This window comes from Rousettus aegyptiacus, unplaced genomic scaffold (assembly GCF_014176215.1).
Source record: "Rousettus aegyptiacus isolate mRouAeg1 unplaced genomic scaffold, mRouAeg1.p scaffold_m13_p_14, whole genome shotgun sequence".
NCBI lineage: Eukaryota > Metazoa > Chordata > Mammalia > Chiroptera > Pteropodidae > Rousettus > Rousettus aegyptiacus.
Genome location: NW_023416289.1, coordinates 351,192 through 368,036, shown reverse-complemented (window position 1 = coordinate 368,036; position 16,845 = coordinate 351,192). Strand labels below are relative to the sequence as shown.

The 16,845-nt window shown below is 60.8% G+C and overlaps 1 long non-coding RNA gene across 2 annotated transcripts in view; it reads right to left on the bottom strand.

The window, feature by feature from the left end:
• Positions 1–545: 545 nt before the first annotated feature.
• Positions 546–16,845, bottom strand: part of LOC107502116 — a 35,192-nt gene continuing 18,892 nt past the window's right edge. Inside the window, exon 3 of one of the 2 annotated variants that reach the window (XR_004954169.1) lies at positions 546–1,509. This is a non-coding gene — a long non-coding RNA (uncharacterized LOC107502116). Of the gene's footprint in view, positions 1,510–4,451; positions 5,096–16,845 lie in introns of those variants that run through there. The other variant, XR_004954171.1, reaches the window with a different exon arrangement.

Genomic DNA, 16,845 nt, shown 5'->3' with positions numbered 1-16,845 from the left:
CCCAGGGAAGGCGTTTCCAGATGTCGCTGAACGTCGGGCAGCCGGGGCGAGGGCAGGGTCCTGGGGAGCCGCGCGTGAGATGGGGACGCCGACACCGGCAGGCGGTGCGGTGCTCGCTGCGGGGGACATTCGGGGGCAACTGCGGGGAAACCAAGAGTGGGCGGCGGGGACGCGCGGAGCTCCGTCCCCGGGCGCGGGGCGACCGCGGAACTCGCGGCCACATGAAGCTCGTAAATTCCCCCCATGAGCAATTGTTTTCATTTCCCTCCCATGCCACTAGACATTATAAGTGGAAAGCAAAACACGAGTAAATGTGTTCATTCCACTCTCGTGATCAGTGATAAACGAGAGGCCGCGGCGGCGCCGGGGTCAGCGGGCCGCGCGGGTCTGCGGGCGCACACTGCCACCCGCCGGCCGCGCGCGGAACTGCAGCGCGGCGCCCCCGCCCGCTCCGCGCGCCGCGCGTGCAAAGGCTGGCGTGAGCTCAGAAAACCCAGCGGCCGGTGGTCAGGGCTCCACGCCCCTCCCAGGCAGAAGGGCTCCGACTGCCATTTCAGCGCATTTTTCTCCCCTTATCCTAACATGCCTATGGAAGCTGTGCGTGCAGAACCTAAGTGTCCATGCGGTGTCCAGCCCCGACCTTCTACCTCGCACTGAATCTGATTTTCATAAACATCTGATAAATATCTTTTTAAAGGCTGCATAATATTTCAATTGATGTGTCAAAAGCCAGTGAACCATTGCCCAGGTGTCCATTTAAAGGGTTTCCAGCGATCCGATCATTGCAGAGGATGCTGTGACGGGGGCCTTCACACGTGGCCTTGCTCGCGTGGTTGCGATAGATCGCTAGAGGTGGAATTTCGACAGGAATGAACAGTTTTAAGGCTCGTAATGCCATTATCGGGTCCTTTAAGAAAAACAGCGCAGGAAACCATAGGTGAGCACAAGCTGCCTGGAGGGAGGCAGGGCGGGCCACTGCCTGCTGGGCAGGAGCCTCCACTCTGCCCGCCTGCCGATCTTTCAGCTCAGTGCAAGTTCAATCGCAATGCCATCAAAATTGTTTGATATTTTGTCACATTGATTTCAAATTTCACTTGAGAGTATAAAGATGTTTAAATATATCCGAGGAATATCTTTTCAAGGAAAAAAAGGAAAGGAGTAATGGGAGGGACTGCGCAATCGGATATTCCACTGCAGAAAGCAACAATAATTAAAACAATAATTAAAGCGAGCACGAGACAGCGAGCTCAGAAACAGATGCAAATGCACACACGCTTAGCGCCCGGCATGCAGGCGTGTCATCCCAGTGAGGAAAGGAGACTTACCGACAAAGGCGCAACCTGCCGCTCCAGAAAACAAGTGAGACCAGTATCCCACCTCGGACCACGCGTCGAAACAAACCCCGTCGGGATTAAGCATTTAAGTTTTTAAGTGAAGCTATAAAAGTACCATTTACGTAATGTAACGAAACAGGGTAGCTCTTTCTCAGTCCAATTCCAAAGGCAGAAACTGGAAAGAAAAAAAAAAGAGCTAGATTTGGATTGTACAAATTTAAAATATCCATATGTGAAAAATGGAATTTTGAGATTGAAAGGTAAACCAAAACCAGGAAAAAAAATATTTTCAGCATATATAACAGAGAGGTTAATGCCCTCATGTGTAAAGCTTTCTTACCAATGAATAACAAACACAAAGATTTCAAAGGAAAAAAATGCATTGAGGACGTGAATAGCAATTCAGAAAAAGAATAAATAGAAATGATAGATAAACAGATAAAACAAAAAAGTGAGAGATCATTTTTGCCCTATATTGGTAAAGATAAAAACAATGAGAATCTATAGTGTTGCCAAATGACCCCTTTCAGCACCTGTGGGGTCATTGTGTGAAGGGTAATTTGGGAGCATTACCAAAATCCTTAAAACGACCACAGAGGCGTATAAAGATTGAGCAGTAAGGTCCCTCGTGGCTCCTGGCAGCAAATCAGACGTGCCTTGGTGGAGGGGCAGAAGGTTGCACGTGTGCGCACGTGTTTACACAACTTCTCCGCACACTGGCGTCCATAACAGTGATGTCACAGAGACGTCCTTAGTGAATGGCACGTGAGGGTTTACCGTGCACACCGCTAAGTCGCTAAGTCGCAGTGCGCGCTCGCTACCCACCGCGAGGGCCTGCGGGGTGAGAGCCTGCGGGGTGAGCGCCGCACGGCGACAGCCAGGGAGGCCTCGAGTGACTTTTAATATTCTGTGCTGATCGGTATTTTCTAACTTTCTCCATTCAATGATTTCTCACCAATCGCTAATGAGAAAAATATATTTTGGAGGTTTTCCAGAAATGGACAGATTGGCGTTCCCGCTGGCGGGACCGGGGCACCGGCCGACCCTCGTGGAGCACTGTCAGAGAAGGCGCTCCGGGCAAGGCACGGGCGGGGTCCAGGTCACGGGGGGGGGGGGGGGGGGGGGGGGGGGCGGGGCGGGAGGCACCGGGGCTAGCGACACAGGCGGGGTGCGGACAGCGAGGGAGAACCTTCTGGACTGCAGAAGGGAGTCGGGTGTGAAGCGAGCGTCGCGGCTGGGTGCAGAGCGCTGTGATCCGCTCGTCTCCGGCTCGCTCTGGGCCCAGAGCCGGCCGCGGCGCGCGAGGAGAGCGCGGAGGGAGGCCGGGCGGGAGCTCGCCGCAGGCCGGGGGCCCGGCCGTGAGGACCCGGTGGCACCGGCCGCCACGCTTGCTGACGGAGTGAAAACCCCGGCGATGCGCTAGGCGCGGAATCCTGAAGCGCCCCTTCTCGGAGCGCCTGGTTGATCAGAATGCTCAGACGCTGCTGGAGAGCGAGATGCGGGCCGCGGCGAGGACCCGGCCCGGGCGCATCTGCGAGGTGGCGCTGGCCGCAGGCCCGCCCCGGGCTCCAGGGACAGAACGGGAGCGCAAACCTTCGGTGGCCGGGACCAAGGGCGCCACTCCTCCGAGCTCAGAGGTGGCGTTGGCTCCTGGCCGGAGCAGCGGGGCGGGCGTGAGTCAGGAGTGACAGGAGCCGGTCAGTCACGCCAGACGCCCTGCGGCTCCCGCTCCTCCCGTGGGGACAGACTGCGAGGTGGCCGAGACCCTTCGGTGGCTCTGCAGACCCAGGGCCAACTAAGGAAGGCAGGGCCGGTGGTCGGGGGCCAGGTCGGGTCTGTGCTCCGCAGGGACCTCCCTCCTCGGAGTGCAAGAGGTGGTGGGGGACAGTGTGGGAGGGACGGGGGTGCAGCCCTCTGTCCCCGGTGCGGAAGGCCCCCACTGGCTCAGCTCTGGCCAGCCCGGGGTCCTCGCAGGGGCCGAATGGGGACGGTGTCCGTCACAGCTGACCGTGGCACCAGCATGCGGCATGGCAACAGTCTCCAGCGGAGGCAGGAGAGGCGACGCGAGCTGGGAACCCCACACGCATGCTCAGCGAACCCCGAGATGTTGCGCCACGTCCAACCCCGGCCCCGCCCACTCCGGACTGGGTCCGAAGCGCTGGAAGCCAGGGCGTCGGGGCCCTGGCCCATCCCCTCGCCAGGCCGCCTGCTCGGGGGACAGTCTGTGTAGCCGTGTCCCCAACAGGGCATGAAACCTGCACCCACACCGAGCGCTGCCGTGACAAAGGCGGAGCCACCTCCTCCCCACTGGCATGTGGGGGACAGACAATGACCCTGAGGGTGCCCCTTCCAGTGACCTCAGCCCCCGCAGGCTCACGGAACAGACAGGGGCCTTTGAACCCGGAACGCCTCCCTGGAGCTGGGCGGTGGAGCAGGGGGTGGCGGGCACGTCCCACGGTAGGCGGGGGTCGCCCCTTACACGCAGCACTGCGGGTGCCAGTGGCCTCGGGCGAGTTGCCCTGACACTCCTGGACGCTGCCCCGGTCAAGGAGCTGGTGCGGCCCCTCAGGCCGCTGCTTGGATTAGAGCCTGAGCCCTCTGGGAAGCCGCAGGGACACTGGCCCTGCAGTGACTGGGGCCACCCTGCAAGGCTACGCTCACCGCCGGGTCCACTGTGGCTGTGGAGAACAGGACGCAGGGGACAAGGGGCAGCTGCTGCTCACAGGACAGCACAGGAGGCGGCAGGCAAGCCTCTTTGGGGGAGGGGTCTGTCTGAGAGGTCTCCAGCCCCTCATAGCCCCCACATAGCCTCCCCCACGGAGCTCCCCACGCCCTCCCTTCCCGGCTGTCCCTCCGTCCCTCCCGGAACTGCACCCCTGGCTGCCTGAGACTCCGGGGTCTGGTGGCGGATCAGCCCTCGGCCTCAGGGGCAGCTTCTCCGCCCACCCCGGACCTGACCAGGCCAGTAGCAGGCACGAGGCACTCACCTCAGAAGAGACAGAGCGCCAAAATCTCAACGGTCAGAAAGTGCAGTATTTCCAGAAATCAAAATTAATGTGGAAAAAAAACCGGCGCTGAGAAAAATCTCCACTTTTTATGTAAAGACTCTGACCCGCCCAGTCGTGCGTGTGGCACCCAGGCCTGAGCGCTGGTCCCCACTGCGCCCGACACAGCTGGGCTGCAGCATCTGCCAGTCCCCTGTGCCCGGCACCCACTGAGAGCTGGGTACGGGAGCGAGAGGGTCCCAGGGCCTCTGGTGTCACGGTGGAAGGTGGCCCGTAAGCCGTGCTGTGAGCTACTCTCACTCGGATGCCGCAAGGGGCTGGAGGCTTCTGCTGCAGCCCCGGGGGACGCCCCAGGAGTCGCTGCCACCCAGCGGCCCCGCCTCCCCACAGGTAGGAGCCAGAGCTGGGCAGAAATGCGTGAAATGACACATTAAGTGTGAATCAGGCAGACCCTGAGGACGCGCGTGACCCACGGCCTTTGCTTCCTGTGACCGTCAGCCACCTGCTCACAGGGGCCATGGGAGGGGTGGCCCGCTGTCCCGGGCACGTGGGGGCCCAGGCCTCAGCCGCCGGAGAGCTGGGCCAGGCCCGGGCGCGGCTCTGCGCGCATCCTCGCAAGGATGTCTCTGTTTGGAGGCGTGAGGTGAGGCCAGGCAGGATCAGTGTGCGGCTTCGCAGGGAACACTCCGACGTGCAGGCAGCTGCTAAGCAAGAATCCCCAGACAACCACGCTCCGCGTCTGCATCTTTATAAGTTCTTTGAAAGGAAAAAGAGAAAAGGAGAGAGATGCGGAATTTCACGGTGTTCTCGCCTGACGTCCCAGCCCCCGGAGCAAGGGTGGGGGGGCAGGGCCCACGCGGCAGTCTATGCCCTGGGGCGCTGGGCCCCAGCCCCGACCCACCCGCCTTTCCCTCCGGTTCGGAGGGGCGACTGTGCGTTTCTGCCTCAGAGGCCGGGACAGGGGAGGCGTGCCCCCAATTTTCACCATTCGCTCCTCGATTTCCTGGGAAGGTGCCCCGCTGGAGGCCAGGCAGCAGCCCCGACGCCAGGGCCCAGACGCCCACAGAGGACGGAGGGGGACGCGAAGCCGCGCGCCCTGCCAGGTCGCGCGCCCTGCCCAGGGCTCGGCCCGCCCTCAGGGAGGGCGTGGGGCACCATCTCCCTCCCGGACGCCCCCCCCCACACACACACACAACTCAGAAAAGGCCTCGCAGTCGCTGCCGCCGCTCTGCTAAGCACCGGCAGGTTCCGCCTGACCTTTTATTAACATTTTTCTAAACCAATATGTGTTGTTGTTGGGTTTTTTTTTGCTACAAGCACCCTGAGGAATTATGAAAAATATTTTTTTTCTGTAGTTTATCCCATATGCACTTAATAGGCTCACAAATATAATACCATTATAAAAAAGAAAAACTGCCGGCTCTGCTAAAAAAATTGTCATAACACTAAATTATTATATAAATATAAAAGGAGTGTGTCTGTAAAATATTCACTCAATGAACATCCCAAGGTGATGGTTTTGCTATGTTGTTTTTATTCCTGAGAGATCCATAACGCATTTGGATATGCCACACGTCACCACATGAATCAGGCGGTTAATGCATGTGCTTTTCAGAAGCACGGATGTCTTCCCCACAGAATGTGCTATAAAAAAACGTAGCGATCCGGCTGCTTTGTCTGATAGGCATAATTTAATGTCTTGCTTATAATACTGCATCTTAAGGAAAAATACACACTGTCCTACGTAGTTATTTACAATATATGGCTGCGTCTATGCAAATATGTTTCCCTGAGCCCGGGATTATATAACAAAGGTCAACAATGTTTGAAATATTTTGAAGCATATTCCCAATATGCTTAGTGCACAGTGCTCATGTCCGATATATGCACATATATCTTAATATATTTCCAGATACTTCTGTTCATTGTTCTCTCCGCAGCTTCCCACAGAATACGATCAGAGGAGTGAATTCTTCCGGAGGAAGCCAAACAGGGCCCGTCTTGAGAAACTTTATTAAGGTGGGTAATTACACGTCCTTAACGCTGCGTCAGTGTGGGGGTGCCCGATGCCACGCGAGAGAGGGGCCGGCTCGGGGATTCTAAACCTGGGGTTCCGCACGTGCACAGCCAACACACACATAGGTGACCTGATTTTTCTGTCACAGGTTTCCAAATCAGGCAATCGGGCTTAGGCATCACACATGTGCATACACACGTGTGCACTTACACACACCCGCACATGCATATCACGTGCAGACATGTGTGTATAGGCATGTACACACATGCAGTGCACACTGGCACAGAGATAAGTGTGTGTGCACATGCACATCCTACATGTGCATATCACACACACATGTGCACAGGGACACACATGCACGTGTATGCATGTGCATGCATGTACACACACTCCACACGCATGCACGGACACACATCCTCACCACACACAGACACAAAACACACTCACACGTGCACATAGACACACATACACATACATACGTGTGCACAAATGTGTGCACACCTCACGCGCATGCTCGCCATACACAGAGACACACATGCACACAGCACACATGCACACACACATGCACACGGGTGTGTGATTCGGTGCACACGAAACGGAGGTTACAAGCCGCACATTCTAATTCTCATTTCCAAATATCGCACGTTCCACCCTCGGTTTTCTGAGGGGAATTTTGTGATCATGTGTGCATCTCATTCAGGTCACTTTAGGACAGAAGGTTTGGTTAGTTACACAAGGATGAGGGAAAAGGCAGAAGAGTCAGACCTCCGGGCTCCAAGCCGTGGTTGGAGGAGGGGACGTGAGCCACGCGTGGGTCTCCGGGGCCCCGGCGCCGTCGCCCTGCACTGCCCCCCCCAGACCACGCCGCTCCGGGTCGTTCTCCTCCCGTCACGGCGGTGGACCACGTCGGAGAAGACGCCGGTCACCCAGAGCCACGCACGCAGCCGATGCCGTCAGGAAGAGGGCAGGTCTAGGGAGAGGAGAGTGTCCCGGGGCGTGGCCCAGGCTAGACGGCTCAGCGGGCTTCTCGTTTCTGTGCGGCTGTGGCGCCCTGGAGCCATCGCCAACTCTGGACCGTAGCCCCGGCCACAGGCGTCCCTGCCAGCTTCAGACCCCCTGGTCTCTGGGGTCCTCAAAACCTCCGGGCAACACCCTTCCAACCGACGCCTTCACACGCCACGAACACCACGGACTGTCCGGGGCTCCGAGGTGCGCCTGGGTCTGCAGCCCTCGTCCACGACTGCGCCCGGCGACTCCACCGCCCCTGCCCCCCCCCCCCAAGGCCCACGGCCGTGACATCGGCACCGCCCCCTGCCCCCGGGGTCTGCTGTGCGTCCCCCTCGGCAGAGATACGCTGTCGGGCACCAGGGCACGGCCCCCCCACGGTGGGTCAGCACGGCAGGTGCCAGAGAGGCTCGTGTGCAGGACCTGGCCGTGCCACCGCGACAAGCAGCCCCGCGTCTCAGTGGCTTCATGCGACAATGTCACTTGCTTGCCCTCAGGACTCCTGCTGGTGGTGCGGCAGACTCATAGGACATCCGCACGCGCCCCACGTGCCTCGGCAACGCGGGCCGTGCCGTCCTGAGGCTCCCATGTCTGGGAACGGGCCCCTGAGAGCCGAGGCTGTGGCGGCGGCGCCTCCCATCCCCCCTCCCCCCCACCTCCGCTCTCCCCGCTCCCGCCTGGGGCGGCCCGGCCTGGCCCGTGTGAGGGGACCCTCTGCACTCGCAAGGGAGCCGGGAGACGGGACAGCAGAGGGAGCACTTGTGACCTCAGCACCTCTGGCCCTGGCGACGGCTTCGCGGAGCTCGTCGCGCCGCAGGGAAGTGGCTCCCGGGCAGAGCGCGCGGCGAAGCCAGCTCCAGGCGCTGTTCCCGGACGCCGGGCCCCTCCGCTCGTCTCCGCGGAGCTGTGCGTCGTTCTGCGGTCCCCGTGGACGGAGAGAAGGAGCGGCCGCGACGTGCTGGCGCGCGAAGGGGGCAGCCGCGCCGGGCAGCAGCGCCCCGCGAAGGCCCGAGCCGCGCGCCGCGGTGCGCACGCGCGGGTCGGAGCGGCCACGGCCACGGCCACGGCCACGGCCCAGAGCCGGGACCGGGCCCGCGGCGGCCCGGCCGTCGCCACGCGGCGCTGCCGCCACCTGTCCGGCGTCGAGCTGGGGGCTCCGGAAGCGCCGGCCGCCGCCCCGCCGGCCCCCTGCCCCGCGTGCGGACGCGCGTGCCCGGCCGCGCCCGGCTTGGCCGCGTCGCAGGCGCCCGGGGCCTCGGCTGGCGTCTGTCTCTGAGCCGAACCGGCCCCGCCCGCGGCCCCTGCCGGGCTCGCGCGTGGCGCTGCGCCCCCCACGCGGCCGCCCCCGGGAGCTGTCACCCGCGTGCGGCAGACCGTTCTCCCCACGGCTTCTCAGGGAGGCCTGAGGCGCACTGGAAACGACCAGCTGCGGAAAACCTGCCTGGAGACTGGGCGGAAGGAAAGGGGCGAGGCGCGGCCCGGGGTCTTGGCTCTGGACTGGAGCAGATGGCGCCCTCTCTTTGCCTCTCCCGGCAGGACAGGGAGCTCGGCGAGCACCGAGTGCCCAGTGAAGTCCCGTTCTCTTACCCAGACCTCTGGTGACACTCTCACCATGGGCTTCCAAGGTGTGACACGACCGTGCCCACACAGGGTCCCAGGCAGGCGGGGCGGGTGGCTGTGAGGTCCTCCTCATCGCTGTGGGCAAGATGGCAGCACTTCCAGGGGGAGCCCAGGGGGCCCCCGTGTGGCTGGAACTGTGACCCCGGGGGCCCCGTGTGGCTGGAAGGGTGGCCCCAGACGCGCCGCCGACAGGGCCGCCCCTGCGACACTCGCAGTCGGGGTCCGGCCTCTGCCATCACCGCGTCCTCCCGCCCCACGGCAGGGGTTCCCGCGGACACACAGCGCCTTCTCACACTGCCCCGCCCTGCCCAGCTCAGCTTTCCACCCCGGCTACCGGCTACGTCGACCAAACCATAAAGACGCAAAGATAAAATCACTGGAAATGCTAATTCATCACTGACAATCCGGCTAGCAGGGCCCAGATATTGGAGCAGTTTTAATATTACACTTCTGTGCTTTCCCAAACTAATTTTGCCTACTAATTTTCTATAATTACCTGAATGCTCTTAGCTTCCACTAGTCAGACAAGTCTTGACACACTTACGTAACCGGCATGAAAAAGATGCTTTTAGCAGCTCGATTGTTACGGTCACAAAGCCTATAGAATCTGGAGGTTATTGTGTTCTCCCAAAAGTACTTAAATAATAGCCTAAAATCTGAAGAATTACTTTAATACTTCAATAAAAATAACCCAATTCAAAACATTTTCAAGGAAACAGAGTCCTTTGCTCTAGGCTACCGAGTAATGGCTGAGAGAAAGTGTATAGCCTGTCACTTCTGATTAGAGAGCTGCGCCTCTGCGCTTTGAATGAGGGCGCGTCTGTAATAGGAAGTGCAGATATTAAAGCTAATAAAATAATGCAGAATGCGATCTACATGAAACTTGACCAAGTAGAGCGCAGAATACAACATACGTCACCCTGCTCAGTCAACTCCTGTGGCCTGGCACCCAGTGACACGCTTAATCTCTGTTTCCAGTGAGAGTGCAGCTCAAAATACAGTACACAGTAGACGAATGTTTTACCCGACCCCCTAACAAATGTAACCAGGGACGGCTAGCATGTCTCCACAGACGCCCGGCGACCGGGTCGGGGAATGGCCGGTCGCAAACCGCCCCCTGCGAGGTCCGAAGAGCCTCGCCATCCTGGGGGTCGCAGAGATAACCAGCCACAGACACGGGCGCGGGGCCTCCACATCCCCCCGGCCCCGAGCGGCTGGCCGTCGGGCCCGCGCGCCCGACATGCGCCTTTAATCTAAACCCCACGCCAACTGTAATGGTTTTGTTTTTCGATGCATTAACCTCCAACTTGTGTTTTCACTCTTAAATAACCAGCCTGAGAACGTCCTCGAATGTGTTTCCCTAGTCACCCCACGCGGCCATGCGGTCCCCACGATGTGACCCTCTTAAGGGATTTAGAAGCAATTCCACGAGCTAATCTCAGTAAGCCTAGAATTAGAGTTCTTGTTTCCATATTTCACTTTCAAAATATTTAGAACTTTGACAGATATGACATTATGTTTTCATTAAAACAGCTGATTTCAAAACGCTGCACTGTGCAGAAACGCCATAAACAGTTTATGATGAACTGCCACGCTCTTAATTAAAACAATAAATCCCACACACAATATTTGCACAGCCTCCGGTCTGACCTTTGCCTCCTGCCATCCACCACCAAGCCGCGGCGGCGGCCGGAACGCCGGGCGCGGAAGGTTTTAAAACATGATCTGAAAGGCACTAAAGATAAAATAAGAGAAAACGTACCATTAGTCTTCGCAGTTATGATTAATTCAGTTCATATTTTACAATCTGGTTATGGAGCAAAACTGCAGACTTTACATCAAGTATTTGCCATTCACTGTACCTAATGTATAAAAATGCTTGATATTTTAGAAAATGGCACCGAGCTAATTCACCACAGCCGTGAAGGACGGGAGCCGAAGGCACAGACGGAACGATCGGCTCCGCCCGAGTGACCGGGTGCGAGGTCGGGCTCGGACCACGAGCACGTGGCCAGCAGCACAGCCCCTGACAGCCGCCCCCACGCGGCAGACCGGGTTCAGACGACCCCTTCGTCCATGGCCACACCACCCCTAACGTGCCTAAGCCTCTGGCACCAGCTGCTGCCGCAAGGGGTTAATTCACAAGCGGGAGTGACGGCGACTCTGTCCTACCGGCCCAGAGACGCCAAGGTCACTGCAGCCCGGCTAGCTCTGCGTCCAGAGCCGGCCCGAGCTGGGCCCCACGCGCGCCCACGCTGAGGGGCAGGGGCGGCCGCAGGGCCACTCTGCAGCCTGAGATGTGAAGGACAGACGGAGAGCCAGAGACTGGGCCCCGGAGGTGATGGACCCGTGAGAACGAACCACAGGGGCCTGCAGGACCCCAAGCGCCTCCCATCACACCCGATGTGAGCGAAGGTCCCCAGGCCTCTGCTCCGGGCTGGCCCCGCCCCACACGAGGCTGTATATTCACATGACAGGACAGGCAGGGACCACACACGTCCAGAGCTGGGCGCAGCGGCGCCTCCCAGGCGGGGGTCCAGGGCTGACGGTGAGCAGGACGCCCTCTGCAGGCCTTCACCGGAGCTGCAGGCAGAGCCCACCGGAAAAATGGGGGAAGAGGGCCGGGGCTGGCCATGGGGGGCCACGCAGGACCAGGCCGCCGCTGCCTGCGCTGGGAGCACCAGGGTGCCATGGTGTGGGCAAGACCCCACCTCAGCCCTGCCGGCTCTAGCCCCACCGCCCCCGCAGCTCCGCCCAGCCTGGCCTCTCCTGGGGCCCTCCAGGCCCACACAGCTCTGCAGAGTTAGTTCCTGCCTGTGCAGAGCCCCGCAGGCGGCTGATGCTGCTGACCCGGCTGGGAGCCTCCAGAGGTGGCCTCCAGGGGACAGGCCTCAGCCCCGGTTCAGTCGGGGAATTCTGTCCAGGTGTCCAGCAGGAAGGCTGGGCTCTGAGGTCCCTGTGCCACCTGGCCCCGGGGCCAGCACAGGGTGTGCGAGAGCTCCCAGGCAGTGTCCGAGACACACATCACAGTGGAGGCGGGTCCCCCCCCCCACCCCACACAGGGGAGGGTGCCACAGCAGGACCCGAGTCCCCGGCCACCGCCCCCCCCACACCCAGGCTCCGGGCACCTGCAGCCCTCCGCCAGTGCCGGGCACCACCCTGAATGACAAAGCCACACCACACGTGTCCCTGTGGCCACCACGTGGCGGATGCCAACATTTTTCAGAAACCTAAGGCCCAGAGGACAGAGTTGTCCATCCTAAAGCCCCTGGACTTAAACTCCACCCCACCGTCTGGGCTCACGCCCCTCCCCAGGGCTGGCCGAGGCTCCTGGACAGAAGCCTGTGGCTGTGTTCTCGGGGTCCACACCTCCTGTGTGTAGTTTTTAAATTTTTTAGTATTTTTGTATCAGCGAAAATCATCTAAAAGACTCAATGAACATAAGCATATCGCGGGTCACCGGGCGACCTTCTGACATGGCCATGCCAAGGGTGTCTCCACGCATCTCCGCTCCCAGCTACCAGAGTCGGGGGACGGCAGAAAAGGGGCCCTGGGCAGAGTGAGGCCCCCAGAACCACAGAACCCTGTTCGCTGCAGCGTGAGCCTCAGAGTGTGGCGGGGACGGGCCCTGGGAGGTGACCCGGGACCCAGCGGGAGGATGGAGGCGAGGGCACACATGTCCGAGTCACCTCTTGGCTCACAGGGATTCTACCCCGGTGGCACCTGAGACCTCTGTCTCCCTGTGCCCTCCCTCCAGGCCCAGGTGCCACCCCTTCAGACCCGGCGTCACCGTGAGATGTTAGAGACCCCAGACTCTCCACTTTCTTGCTAATCTTGCAGCTCTGAGAGCGTAACTCGCGCGCCGCTACGCAGTGCACTGTCTTGTCTTCATTCGTTCCGCAGCAAGGGAGGACGGAGGTCGAGAAAGTGGGCAAGGACGGAGAAACCCCCGAGCGGGTCCAAACAGAACCCCCGGCAGGAAAACTGGGTCAGGACCCTGGACAGAACCCGGCTCGCACTCGTCAATGGAGATTTGGTTTCAGCAAAACAACATCCACCTCCCCATGAGGTGAGTGTTGCTCTGTTTAAATGTGTCGGTTTTATGTTTATTTGTATTTAATTTGTAACGGGGCCTAGTCTGTAGCTGCCTAACAGCCACGAGCACAGGACTTCAGCCAGCTTCGGCTCAGTGGGTGGGGACCTGGCCGGCCCCGCCCACTGGGTGGTTACAGGACTCAGCGACATCGAAGTCCTGCCGTGGTGCAGGCACATGCGACGAGCTCAAAAATATTATCAAATGTTGTCATTTTACAATCATAGATGCTGTAGCAAAAATGACTCAAGTGACTGTTGAGGGCCTGCAATACTTGTTTCTTAATAAGCTACGTTAACCAAGCTTGAGAAAGACTGGGCTGAATTGTGTCACCTCCCCCAGAAAAACCTCATATGTTGAAGCCCTAACCCCCAGGACCTCAGGATGTGACTGTATTTGGAGGTGATTAAGATTAATGAGGTAACAGTAGTGGCCCCAATCCAAGACGACTGGCGTCCTGATAAAAAGCAGCAATTAGGGCACGAGCACCCCAGGAAGAACCCGGCCGCGCCAACGCCTCCGTCCCAGACTTCTAACTTCTAGAACGACGGGAAAAATGAGTTTCTGTGTTTTAAGCCCCCACCCCCACCATTCTGTGGAATTTTGTTATGGCCCCGAGTGAACTAATAGAACTTTGAGGTCCAGAATCAAGAAGCAAGGTGCATTTCCTCGTGTTCCCTGTGCTGTTCCTGCCACAGGTGAACCTGTCCCCTCGCTGTGATGAAGGGGGGACCGCGGATGTGAGGTGTCAGCCCACACCCCAGCCGCGACCCAGCCACGAGGCTGCTCGCCAGGCGGAGACCCCTGAGCTGAGCCGGGCCTTGCCTGCCGGGGCCTGCCTTCTGTGCCAGGGTCCGCGGGAGCGACCTGGCAGGCGCCCCACACCCCTGCACCAGGCTGGGCCCCTGGGGGGACATAGTGACGCTGGGGGCTGGCCCCCAACAGGTGCGAATCCACGCGGGTGGCCAGTCCAGGTCCTGTGCGTGCCCCTCGCCCTGCCCAGATGCCCAGGGCACCTGCCCCTGCACAGTGTGGGGGGGCGGGTTCCGGGCCGTGCTCAGCTTCACAAGGGACAAAGGGACCATTTTGTTTCCCCAAACAGCCCTCGGGGACACTCCCAGACGGGCCACAGGAGAACTCCAAGGGGGTCTCACTGCCAAGCATCACCCCCGCAGGGTGTCCGAGCCCACAGGCCGAGTGGGCATCATTGGATGTGGGAAGGAAGGCACAGGCAGAAATGGGTTGGGCTCTGCACCGTCTGGTTTTCAGGTGATACTTTTTAAACCTAAGTTCACACCTGGCTTCTACCTGCACACAGCTAGTGGCCCGCAGGTGGCGCCCCATGGCAGTCCCTGGCCTTCACGGTCCCGACCTGAGGTCCAGCAGAGGCTGAAGGCCTAGCTCAGCATGCAGGTCTCCCAAGGGTGATGAAAGCTGGGGACCACAAAGGACAGCTCACCCGCCAGATGGGCGTAAGTACCCTGTCCTCAGGGCCCGGGCAGAGCAGGCAACCGGGTGTATGACGTGCTGGGGGCCTGGGCCTCCCTGCCTCTCACGCCTGCTGGCGGACCCCTCCCCCCACCCCGGAGGACTAGACGAGGTGCAGCTCCACACCTGCAGGACACGAGGCAAAGCTGAGAGGGGTCAGGCCACAGGGCCACCCATCGGCACCTGTTCGAGCATGTTGACGGCCACACCCCAGGCCCAGCACCCTGCCTTCTGGGATCTGTGCAGTGGGAGATGATCCCAGACCTTGTAAGGTGACAGCTTCACTACCAGGTGACCATGGAAGCCAGACCTGCCAGGGCCAAGCTCCAGGAATATAGTGCAGTGGTGACCAGAAGGACTCTGGCGTTCCAAAGTCTATTTCCATCTCAAGGCACAGAAATTCCCCAGACGCCCCGCGCTGGCTGGGAAGACGCGCCCGTGTGACTGCGCCCCCTCCGCTGCCCCCGAGCTCTCGGTCCAGGGCGCCTGGCAAACGCGGGTCCCAGCTCAGGAGGCAGGAACGGGATGAAGGGGCACAGCCGGCTCCCGGCAGCGCGAACCCCACGCTGGCACGTGCGCGGGCCCGAGCCCAGCGGGTCTTCTATATATAACTTATTCCTCGGCTGCGCTGGGGAGGGCGGTTGCTATAGGAACAGAGCGCGGGGCTGGCTTCCAGAGCGCAGAGGGAAAAAGTAAGTGTCCTCGCCGGGGTGCTGCGCTGAGCTTCGAAGAGGAAGAAGCCATGTCATCAAGTCAAGCGAGGCCACAGGGGCTCCCCCTGGGGGGGTGGGGACTTGAGGATCCCGGGAAGCACACCCTGCAGCTGTGCCCCAGGGGAGCGGAGCCAGGCCAACTGCGACACCCCGCGGGGGGGGGGGGGAGCCCCCGCGGGCCGGACACGATGCCGGACCCCCCCACTCGAGCCCCGCGGCCCACCACCTTCCCGGGTAAGCACGGGAAAAGGGCAGTCAGCAGAGACTAGGCGGGGACCCTGGCGGGGACTCGCCTCCAGCCGAGGATCCAGCGCGGATGGACGCACAGTGCAGGTTTGCGCCTGGCAGGGCGCAAGGGCCGTGTGCCCACACGACTCCCTCCCCGCGCCCGATGCGGTCCCCCTGCGGGCAGAAGCTGAGTGGGGACGGGACCCCGGATGCTGTGCCAGGGTCCCCTTCGCCCTCCCCACCTGACCTGGGGTCGGCAGACACTGCCCGCGGCGGGGGCGGCCCGGGACAACCCGCGACACAGCAGGCTGCCCGACAGCGCGCATCCGAGCCGGGTCGCGCACGGGGCGCGGGGGCACCCGGTCAGGTGCCGGAAACGGGCACGGGGGAGGAGGAGGGCCCGCACCCCGGCACCCCCTCCACCGCCCGCTGTGCAGGCGCCCACGCCGTGCCGGGCGCCCGCGTCCGGGGCCCACGCACCCGAGGCGGAGCTGAGGGCTGACGCCAGCACTGGGGGCGGCTGCAAACGCCATGGAGCTTGGATCGCTCGCCGGCCGCTCACCTCCTGCTGTGTGCCCTGGTTCCTAACAGGCCACACCAGACCGGGACCAGTCCGCAGCCCCAGGGATTGGAGACTCCTGCTTTAATGGCCTCTCGGCCCCGCCGAGGGCGGGCAGGCCGGGGCCCTGGCTGGCTTGGCGTCGCCCTGGGCTTGCTCTGTCCAGAGATCTCTGGACAGGCGGGTGCGGGACGCTCTGCAGAGCCCTCCTTGGGGGTGTCTGTCTGTGCCCGATGGCAATCGGCGGTTCCTGGAGGCGCTGGGCGGCCTCCCCGGGGCCTGGTGGCTGGGTGGGTCCCCTCCCACCGCCGTTCCCAGGAAGGGTCCTCTGGCTCCGAGGGGCTTAATGAGCTCTTTGGAGGGTGGACGTGTTGGAGGCTGTATCACCTGCCAGGAGCAGGGTGTGACGTGCCTGGACCATCCCACCCTCCAAGTCACAGCATGAGGTCCCCACCCAGAAGCAAAAAAGAAAAAAAAAATGCAAAGGATGCTAGTGCTCTGACTCCCACACTTTAGAAAACGTGCAAAAAGGGCCTCTGCATTGGACCGGCCGCCCCAGGGCTGCGAGCTGGGCAGACCCGGGCGCGGCCCCCGCGGACCAGCAGGGAGCAGAGGACGGGCAAGCGAATCACGCTGCGGCGTGTGGATGGCCTCGTTCGGGGAAGGGTCACGTCCTTGAAGCAGCCACGGTCCCCCAGAGTCCCGCTAGGCTGTTCCCCGTTCCGCTCACGGGTCTCAGAACCAAGGCTACGGGCTGCGCGGACAGCAAACCATTCAATTAAG